Below are 6824 nucleotides of genomic sequence, written 5' to 3'. Positions count from 1 at the left end.
CAGGGGATCAAAAGTTAAAGTTTGTTTTGTTTAAAGCTGCAGTGTCTGGTTTCAATCGTATACAGTCAAGTTCTAAGTTCAAATACAAGCATAACTGCACTTTTAATTCACTCGCGAGTTGTCGTCATTAACGCATATCGTCAAATGCTTACTAGCCAGTTAGAACAATTCTCGCCATTTTGTAATACCGAGCGGATTCTAGCAGCCACTTCCTAGCAGCCAGTTACGCTAGCAGCCAATTTCAGCAGACATGGCGACGTTCTAAACACCGGACTCATATGCCTTTTATAATGTGTGTTGTGGTGTGGTCTATACAAAACTAGTTGGACATCCTATATTACCGTAGTACAGAAGGATTTTTAAAGTGATACTTTAGATATTATAAAAGTGCTTAATAAAACGGTTAAGCTGTACGGATATTAGTAACAATAAGATTGTGAAAATGAGTCTTGGTTGTTATTTTGTTTTTGTGTTGTTTTTATATAAAGATACTCTTTAAAACTCTAAAATTCTTAAGTTGTAGTGAATAATAAAAATTAGCATAACAGTGTGTTTAAAAGTGTGAAATACAGTTAACAATCGAAAGCCGTATGAGTCCGATGTTTAGAACGTCGACATGAGTGTCTGCTGAAATTGGCTGCTAGCGTAATTGGCTGCTAGGAATTGACTGCTAGAATCCGCTCGATTTTTGTAATGCAACAATAGCCGAACCGTACTATTTTTAGCCCAGTGGCACCCGCCAAAAGTGTCCCACTTTCAAAATACTGGGTTTATTTTTAACTTGGAAAAGCCAGTGTAGTGAAACCAATTCGGAGTGCGGCGTCTTATATGCACCAAACGTAATGGGATTTTCTGTTAAATAATAAAAATATTCCAGGGAATGCCGCTTTAACAACACCATTGGAGCACATTGATTAATTAATCGTCAGCTATTGGATGTTAAACATTTGGTAACTCGTAGTCATTAGAGGAAACCCGCTAAAACGTTTCTAAAGCAGCAAGGAATCTTTTATATGCACTTTCCCACAGGCAGGAAAGCACATACCACGGCCTTTGTCCAGTTGTGGTGCACTGGTTGGAACGAGAAAAAAAAACAATCAGCTGAATGGATCCACCGAGGTGGTTCCTGGGTATCATGTCTCGAGTGCAGGGATTTTACAGGGCTGAAGACTGACGAGCGAAATTTAAGATGGGTCGAGATGTGCTACCCTGAAAAAAAAACATTGAAAAGAAAGAGAGACATTCTGCTTGAGCGGGGGTTGGGGGAATGGGGTTCCACCCCCACCCACCCCGAAAGTCACCCCTACACATGCGCCTGACATTACTTTGATGGTGCTCGTTAAATTATTTCCTTTTTTTTCACTTAGCCCACAATATAAAAAGAAAGACATGTTTTATTTAACGACGTACTCAACACATTTTATTTACGGTTATATGGCGTCAGACATATGGTTACGGACCACACAGATATTGAGAGAGGAAACCCGCTGTCGCCACTTCATGGGCTACTCTTTTCAATTAGCAGCAAAGGGATCTTTTATATGCACCATCCTACAGACAGGGTAGTACATACCACGGCCTTTGATATACCAGTCGCGGCGATCTGGATGGAACGAGAATAGCCCACAATATAGTCTGGATACTATATTCTGTTCGTATTTTTGTTTCAAACATATATTGAGAGAAAAAAAGAATACTTTGTGTTATAGATTAAATTTCAGTCACTGTTATCGTCATAATATACTCTTCAGAAAAAGTAGGGGAACCTGAATTGTTAATGCTAATATCAACTATTAGACACCCTAGTAAAGAACGTTCAGGTTTGTTTGTCAACACACCGAAACACATTCCATAGTTTGCACATGCATCACGTGCGTGGAGTGTCATTCTCGATTTTGACAATTTCCAGGAAGATCCATTAATCGTTGTGAAACATTATTTCAGTCAATCCGTTTCATTCTGTTGATCATACAGCTGTTATTGTTTTGTTTTTAGTCATTTTTATTGTTTGAATTTGCGATTTTCTTTCAAATTTCACTTCTGACCCTAATCGTAATCTTCCTTCAAGATCTTTGGTGGTCATAAAACCTACTGTAATACTGAACTACCGGTTGTAATGTTTGCCCAATTAATTCACCATTATTACTTAACCATTCCCCACAGCTAATATACCTTACAAGTTTGGCAATTGTAAATTTTTATTAGAGTTCCCCTACTTTTTTTTAAGAGTATAGTTTTAATAAAATTGTCTAGTGGTTGCATACATTCTATGTATAATGTTCAAAAAGTTCTGAGCGTTTTATATTTTTAAAAATATTATAATTTTACGACATGACGACAAGATGCAACACGGATTAGAATCTAATAGTATGTTTGCAGTATAGCGAAATAAAAACATAAACAAACAAAACTGATTCCGATGCCGGGAATTGAACCCGGGCCACCTGGGTGAAAGCCAGGGATCCTAACCACTAGACCACATCGGATATGATACAAGAATTGCCGAAGAAGACTTGCCATCGAATCAGTAGGGCAAATAACAAAAATATTGTGCACTTAAAAACATGACATTTGGCACATATATACCCTGACCCTTTACTAATATTTTCAGATATGGACCCAATTCAGCAGCACGCCATGGTGGTCAGGGAAAATCTACAAATGTCATCCACCGACTTACCATCATCATGATTATGTTCATTCAAATGCATAGTTCTCACCTAGCCCGAGTTCTCTGGCGGTAAGAGAGCTGGACGGACAGTTTTGGCAGTTATCATTATCAAAGAACATTGATAACTGTTCAAATGTCCGTCTAACTTTCTTACAGTCAGTAAAGTTTGTTTTACTTAACGACGTCCTAAGAGCACATTGATTTTTATCTTATCATCGGCTATTCGACGTCAGCTTACCGTCAGAGTACTCGAACTAAGTTCTCACGCAGTATTACTGCAACATCAATTCTAAATATCATTTTTAGCAAATGAGATAAATGTAGGTGCAGATTCTAGGGAAGATGCAGGGTGAGCAATATTTTGGTGGGAAGAGAATTTGTATTTTCATGCCATGAAGCAATGATATGTAATATGCACACCAAATATAAATCACGAGACTTGACACATATATACCATGACGCATTAGAAACAGTCAATGGGGATGTAGCTCAGATGGTAGAGCGCTCGCTTAGCATGTGAGAGGTACGGGGATCGATGCCCTGCATCTCCAAATGTTTTTAAATTCTACTCATTAAATTTGGTCGCTAGATTAGATCGGGTGGTCAAAAAGAATTTAGATAAGATCGGTGGTCTGACTCGGGACGGTAAACAAGCAATTTAATGACGTATGACTACAATTACAAATATAGGTGAGTTATTTGTTTGTTTGTTTGGGTTTTTTGTCTTCTTCTTCCACACGTAACACCGTCCCACCTGTACACCTCTTGGATGGTGCAGCGACCCTAAGCACTCGACCACGATTATGCACTCCATTCCGGGGGGTCAACGGTAGGATGGTTAACAAAAACAATCGAATTAGTGACGGATGACCGTAACTAATTTTTTCTCTCTCTCTCTCTTCCCCCCCCCCCCCCCCCCCCCCCCCCCTCTACATCCAATCTATATAGTTGCTGGAGCAGATTTGGGGGTAAGGGGACATTACTTTGTATATTGGGCATCAAAAATAAGTTACCCCAAAAGGGATCCTTTTATCCGTTTTTGATTATAATTAAGCATAATTGTCAGGCAGCTTAGGTTCAGATTTGAGACATTTCGGACAATAGTACCATATTTTCCAACGTGCTATCCATTGACTTAGGTTTCAATTTTTTTTATAGGAACCACTTTTCAAGATACAATAAAGTGACCATTTTACTAGTGATCGTCGTATATGGCCTCTGGTGTGTATGTGTGTGTGTGTGTGTGTGTGTGTGTGAGAGAGAGAGAGAGAGAGAGAGAGAGAGAGAGAGAGAGAGAGAGAGAGAGAGAGAGAGAGAGAGAGAGAGAGAGAGAGAGTGTGTGTGTGTGTGTGTGTCTGTCTGTCTGTCTGTCTGTGTGAGCAGGATGTGGCCACCTCCCCTCCCCTCGAAACCCACCCCTTCACATACGCCTGAGTTTGCTTTGATGGTGATCGTTAAATTATTTTCTTGTTTCTTGATCTTGGCCCACGATATTGTCTGGATATTGAATTCAGTGAGTATCTTTGCTTCAAACATATACATTGTATTAAGAGAAAAAAAGAGGAAAGAACACTTTGTATTGTAGACCAAATTTCAGTCACTATTATCGTCATAATAATTTTAATAAAACTGTCTAGTGGTTATAGGGGCGGGATGTATCCCAGTGGTAAAGCGCTCGCTTGATGCACGGTCGGTCAGGGATCGACCCCTGTCGGTGGGCCCATTAGGCTATTTCTCGTTCTAGCCAGTGTACCACGACTGGTATATCACAGGCCGTGATATGTGCTATCCTGTCTGTGGGATACCATATGTTTTACATTCCAATAGCCGATGATTAATAAATCAATGTTCCCAAGTGGTTCCTTTAGTAGTTATATACATGTGGCCCGAGTTCAATTTCCTTGTATAATGTCCGGGTTCAGTTCCATGTATAATGTTTAAAACTACATTCCCTGGAATATTTTTATTATTTAAGCATATAGAACACAAAATCCAATTACGTTTGGTGCATATATGACGCCGCACTCCGCATTGGTTTCACTACGCTGGATTATCCAGGTCAAAAACAAAGCCATGATTTTGAAAGTGGAACACTTTTGACGGGCTCGTACCGATCTCGGTTTTCATTGGCTTATCACAAGTATAGAATTCCCCAACAAGAGATCACGTGAGATTTCACAACTTTTGAACAAATTTAACTGTCTTGATTGAGCGGTCGTCTCATATCTCCAAAACATATTTATATCCATAGAGGTATGGTGCAACGCCTTTCCAGGGGTCGGTGGTGGGGGATTTGCCTTGAAATTTTGACAGTGGCCAGCTGTTGGCATACGCGTTACATGTAAGGGGGTGTTACTAATTACGTAACGCTCTAGGGGTAGAGGAAGAGGGTACTGTGTTCGATTTACGTAACATTTTTCAAGACTTATTTTTATTCATTACTTAGACCTAAAAAGGTGTTTTTTGGATATGCGCGGTCAGTCTAAGATCGATCCTCATCGGCGGGTATATAAAAGACCATGGTATGTGATATCTTGTCTGTGGGATGGTACATATAAACGATCCCTTGCTAACAAAAAATGTAGAGGGTTTCCAAGGCGCGTGTGCAGGGATTTCAGCGGGGTTGGGGTTATAGACTGTGTTAAGCGAAGTTTATATGGGGCCATACTCATCCCAAAAATACATTTTAAATTTTTTTAAAGCTTGGGCAAGTAAGGGTTTCGACCTCCAATACCCTCCCCCTGCACATGCACCCGATTCCTCTCTAAGATTATATGTCAAAATTACCAAATGTTAGACATCCAACAGCAGATGGAAGGAAGGATAGGATATGTTTTATTTAACGACGCACTCAAGACATTTTATTACGGTTGTATGGGGTCGGATGATTATTAAATCAATATGCTTTCTTTGATATCGTTATACCCCCCCCCCCCCTCCCCTAACTTTACCCTTTCCAAACGAAATAATATTTATTTGAATTTGTCGATTTTAACACGTAAAATTAAGAAGTGAAAACGTTCATTGTCTACTTTAGTATATTTTATTTTAAAAATATATACATAATTAATGTTTTACTAGTATACAAACTAAACTTTGAAAGTTCTACTAACACTTTATAAAATATTAATTCTGAAATAGGAAGGTACGACTGTCGATAATACGTTGTCAGGATCAAACCGGTTTTAACTAAAGACTAGTACCGTATCCTCAACCGAACGTTCTTCGTACAGCGCAAGATTTTTTTAGACGAACCCTACAATTTGAAATCGGCAAACGCACGTGTTAACTGAAACTGACAATAGGCTGTCTTTTGTGCTTTGCCGAGCTATGGCGGCACATGCGACGAATCAAGCGTATACGTTTGACGATATCCGTTCATAGCGAACACACACGACTTTTTTAAAAGTGCATTTGAGCTTGTATTTCACATTTGTACATGATGTTATAATATGGTAACCAGAGAATGTAACTTTAAAATGCTCTGAACGTTTTATATTAAAAGTATTATTATTTCACAACATGGTCACAAGATGCGATATAAATTATAACGTAACAGTATATTTGCAATATAGAGAAATAAAAAAAGTAAACAAACAAACAGTTGGTCTAAATAAAAGCAATTCCGATGCCGGGAATTGAACCCGGGCCACCTGGGTGAAAGCCAGGGATCCTAACCACTAGACCACATCGGATATGATACAAGAGATGCCGACGAAGACTTGCTATCGAATCAGCGAGACAGATACCATTGGCACACCGTTTACAAGTTTTATTACATATGAACCCAAGTTAGCAGTGTCCCTTGGTGGTCAGGGAGGATCTACAAATCCCCCCCTTTCCGACTTTTAAAGGGCAGTTATCCCGAATATTCTAACGGTAAGAAAGCTAGACGGACATTTGGACAGTTATCAACACTCTTTAGACTCTTACTACCTTCTTAGACAGGGCCGTACCCTGATCAAAATCCGGAGGGGGGGGGGGGAGGGACTACTTTTTATAAACAAATTAAACCCTAAGATGTGTATGCTATTTTCTGGAGTAAAAAAAAAAAGAATGAGATTCGCCGGAGGGTACGGCCCTGTTAGAGAGCGTGATAACTGTCCAAACATCCGTCTAGCTCTCTTACCGTCAGAGTACTCGGGCTAAGGGG

The 6824-nt window shown here is 39.5% G+C and overlaps 2 non-coding genes across 2 annotated transcripts; both read right to left on the bottom strand.

Annotated features, from left to right (window-relative positions):
* Positions 1-2414: 2414 nt before the first annotated feature.
* On the bottom strand, positions 2415-2486 carry Trnae-uuc. The gene has a single exon. It is a non-coding gene; the product is annotated as a tRNA-Glu (tRNA).
* Positions 2487-6294: 3808 nt separating this feature from the next.
* Trnae-uuc lies at positions 6295-6366 on the bottom strand. The gene has a single exon. It is a non-coding gene; the product is annotated as a tRNA-Glu (tRNA).
* Positions 6367-6824: the final 458 nt, after the last annotated feature.

The sequence above is a fragment of the Gigantopelta aegis genome, chromosome 4, assembly GCF_016097555.1.
Source record: "Gigantopelta aegis isolate Gae_Host chromosome 4, Gae_host_genome, whole genome shotgun sequence".
In the NCBI taxonomy this organism is placed as follows: domain Eukaryota; kingdom Metazoa; phylum Mollusca; class Gastropoda; order Neomphalida; family Peltospiridae; genus Gigantopelta; species Gigantopelta aegis.
Note: the sequence above shows the minus strand (reverse complement) of the source record. Positions and strands in the feature narration are given on the sequence as shown.